Source organism: Fukomys damarensis, unplaced genomic scaffold, assembly GCF_012274545.1.
Source record: "Fukomys damarensis isolate Sample0158 unplaced genomic scaffold, DMR_v1.0_HiC HiC_scaffold_16, whole genome shotgun sequence".
NCBI lineage: Eukaryota > Metazoa > Chordata > Mammalia > Rodentia > Bathyergidae > Fukomys > Fukomys damarensis.
Window position 1 is genome coordinate 31,709,922 of NW_022900928.1, and position 4,614 is coordinate 31,714,535.

Sequence of the window (4,614 nt, forward strand, 5' to 3'; positions counted from 1 at the left end):
GCACGCCGCCGGGTGGTCGCAGACAGGCAGGCAGGTAGGCAGCTGAAAAAAACACCCTCTGGGGTCCTTGGGTCCTTCCTGGGTCTCTCAACAGGTGACTTTTGACAGAAATGATGCCAGAAGACAATAGTGTCTTTAAAATTCTGAGAGAAAATGTTTGCCAACCTAGACCATTACATATCAGGAATAACCTTTAGTAGTGAAAATTATGTAAAAGGGTCTTCAGACCAATGAAAACAGGGAAGTCACTGCTATTCCACCTACACTCAAGGTAGTTATTTAGGCAGAAGGAAAATGTTCCCCATATAGAAGTATGAAAAATCATTAAGAAGTAAAGAACAGTGGAAAAGTAAAAAGTATATCAAATATTTACTGTATAGAACAGTGCTAATAATGTTCTGTGGAGTTAAAAATGCATATAAAGTTCAAATGATTCATGCCCTACAGATAAAAAATTGTGACTAGCAGCACCATTTCATAAGGCAGAATAACAAAACATATTTCTTTCTTAGAACAAGTAAACTACAACCAAGGAAAAAGCAAGAAGGTGGTAAATGGAGTTAAAGCACTGTAATGTCCCTTGTGTTAGATGGTAAACAGATAACTGATTTAGTGTAGGTTTTTATTAAATCAGCGATGTACATCATGGAATTACCACACACATTTTATATAATTCTGTATATAATTTGTGTTTTTATATAAGTACAGGGAAAATTAGTGAAAATATTGGTATACTCACCAGCATGGGATGCTCTCAAGAACATAAAGTTGTACAAAGGAAATCTGGGCACAAAAGAATTCATACTATAAGACTCATTGATATAAAACAAAAGAACAAAAACTAATCTGTAGCGATAAAACCCAGAAAAATAGTTGACCTTGTGAAAGAATGACTAGGAAGAATCATGAGGGTGATATTCTATTTCTGTATCAGAAAGAGAGATAGGTACTTCAGTGAGTCTCTCCTGTGAACTTTATGTGTGCTTTTATGTAAACATCTTAAACTTCAGTTAAAATTTACTTTCCTTTCTTTTAACCTCTCTGTGAATGTTTTAGGAATAGAGATTTTTGAGGGTTTTTTTTGTTCACTGATTACTTAAATTGCCTTAATATGGCAATTTATAATCACAACTTCATTAAAATAAATAGTAATTTAAAGATTTAACACAATTAAAATAAATTATGAATCATTGGTTGTAGTTTACTTGTTTTAATAAAGAAACATGTTTTGCTATTCTGTTATGAAAGGGTGTTGCTATATACAATATTTTTATCGGTAGGGCATGAATCATTTGAATTTCTTGAGCACTCATTAAACATTCCTGCCACCTGGTGGTAGCATATATAAACTGCAAGAGGAGATACAGTACCGTAAGGCGAGGTGGGTAGAGACTCTTGAGAACTGAGCTGGCTATGAAGCAAAATCTTCTTCTTAAAAAAAACCAAACAGGGCCGGGGATTTAGCCAGGGATTGAGGGCAGTGGTTCCGCCGCCTGCCTTGCAAGCGCAAGGTCCTGAGTTGGTTCCCTGGTACCACAAAAAAAAACAAACAAAAAACCAGAGTAGCGTAAATAGGGGAAGGCATTATAGGGTTCCATAGAAAATGTATAAACCTTCTCTTCATAAGAATCCAAGATAAAATTGGCATTCCCTCCACACAGAACTATCATAGTCTGGAAATACACATATTCTGCGCTCCCTCAGGGCACTTTTAAATGCAGAGTAGACAGCGCTGAACAAACTAGACAAAAATCCCCGCCCTCACAGCATATCTTCTAGTAGTAGAGACAGACAGTAAACATAAAAAATCACATAATATGATAGATTATTTTCAGTGCTACAGAGAAGAATCAAATCATGGAGAGGGTGGGCTGGGGATTTAGCTTAGTGGCACCACGCCTGCCTCGCAAGAGCAAAGTCCTGAGTTCAATCCCTGGTACCCAAACAAAACAGGACAAAACAGGGAGAGGGCTTGAGGAATGCTGGGGAAAATGACAGTGTTAAGTAGAGTAGCTGGAAAAGATCACGCTGAAGAGATATCTGAAAAAGGAACAAACTTTCGCCTTGCCTTTGCAAACTGTATTTCAGGGTAACAAAATAGTTAATACGGGCAACCTTTTAAAAAATTTTTTTATATTGAAACATTTCACCTAACACACGCAGAGGGAATAATGGAAGCAGAAAGTAACCATTTCACAATATTTAATGAAATATCTGGGCAACAAACATCAATCAATGCAAAATCATTAGTAGAAATGGGAAAAGGGATCTTTACAAGGAATGGATCGAGCTGACACCTCTGAAATTACTGATTGTATCGTTAAAAGTGTGACAGTGAGACATTGTAAAACTCCTAATATGAGACAATAGGAAATAGTATATTATATGAAGTATTCTTGTAAATACAAACAAATACATGAGTAAAACTTAAATTTTATGAAGCTTCTAAATCAGGTTCTGAAGACCAGCAGGAAATATTTTTGGCTTTATAAGATATATAGTCTTCATCACATATTCTTCTGTTTTTCTTATGCTTTAAGTTTATTTCTATAATCTTTAAAAAATATAAATGCCCAACAGCATGAACAGTGCAGAAATAAACAAACACATTTATAGCCAGTTTGCCTTACACAAGGGTGCCGAGGAGAGACAATGGGGAAATGACAGCATCTTCAATGAACGGTGGTGGGCAAACTGGGCAAATATAAACATAAACTCACAATAGATTAAAGACTTAAATGGAAGACTTGAAACTGTAAAATTTCTAGAACAAAATTCAGGAAAAATACTCCATTACATTAGTCTGGGCAATGTTTTATTTTTTATTTTTTGGTATTATTCAGAAAGCAACAAATGCAAAAATAGACGAATGGAATTGCAGCAAACTAGGATGTTTCTTTACCGCAAAGGAAATAAAAGAGTGAAGAAACAAACTATAGAAGAAGGGAAAGTATTTGCAAAAATACATCTGATAAGAGATCAATACCCAAAATATATAAGGAACTCAGTACAGAAGCAAGAAAGCAATCTAATTTAAGGATGGGCAAAGAAGCTTAAGAGGCATTCTCCTCAAAACACAAAACAAAACAAAACAAAAACCTAACCATACAAATGAACAACTGGTACATGAAAAAATACTCAACATCACTAATCATTAGGGCATTGCATATTAAAACAACGAGATATTGTAGAATGGTTAGTATTAAAAAGTGAAAGATAACAAGCATTGCTGAGGATATAGAGAAGAGTCCCATCATAGATTATTGATGGGACTGTAAGTTAACATTCTAGAAAACAGTGCGGGTGTTTCTTCCTGAAAAGTTTAATATAGAATCACCAGATGTTCTACCAATCCCACTGGAATACTAGCCTTGAGTGTCAAGTTGATTGGATCGAGAAATGCTCAGGAAGGAAAGTACACTTCTGGGTGTGCCTGAGAGGATGTTTCCAGAGACTATTGCATGTGAGACAGCAAACTGAAGGAGGAGACCTGCCTTGAATGGGGGAGGCACTATCCACTAGTATGGTGGCCCTGACGGAACAAAAGGGAGAAATGAGGAAACCCACTAGCACATGCATCCATTCTTTCTGCCTTCTCGATGTCATGAAGTGAGCAGCTGTCCTCCATCACATTCTCCTGCTGCCCCAGTGTCCTACCTCAACTGGGGCCCAGAGCAACGGAGCCAATGGATCGTGGAGAGAAACCTCTGAAACCATGAGCCACAATAAACATTGCTTTCTTTAAATTGTTTATCTCAGTACTTGTTACAGTGGCAGAAAGCTGATGGACACAATACCCAAAAGTAAGTGAATTACTATGTCAAAGAAATATATATATAACAGTGAACATAGAGTGTATATATATATATATATATATATATATACACTCTATGTTCACTGTAGCATTATTCACAATAGTCAAGATGTGGAATCTACGTGTCTATCAATGAATGAATGAGTAAAGAAAATGTGGCATACACATACACACTAGAATACTATTCAGCCTATAAAAAGCAGACAATCTTGTCATTTTTAATAGTGTGGATGAACCTGGAAGACATTTTGTCAAATAAAATAAGCCAGGCATAGAAAGATAAGTACTGCATGGTTTCACATGTATATGGAATGTAAAAAAGCCAAATTGACAGAGGAAGGCAGTACACTGGTTGGTGAGATCTACTGTACAACACAATGACTACAGCTAGTAATAATGAATCATATATATATATATATAGCCCTGTACTTAAAAATTGCTGAAAGTAGATTTGTAAATGTTTCATCATTGAAAATACAAGGTGATATTCATGGGCTTAATTTAAGCATTCCACGGTGGGTACATACATCAAATATCACATTTATGTTTCCATTCTTTTTTTTTTTTGGTACTGGGGATTGAACCCAGGCCCTTGAGCTTGCGAGGAAGGTGCCAGAACCACTGAGCTAAATTCCCTGCCCTTCTTTCTGTATTTTTAATGTGCAGTATATGTTTATGGTATAAATGTGATATTTTAGGCTGGGGATTTAGCTTAGTGGTTCCACTGCCTGACTTGCAAGTCAAGGATCCAAGTTCAATCCCTGGCACAAAAAAAAAAAAAAAAAAAAAAAAAAAAAAAA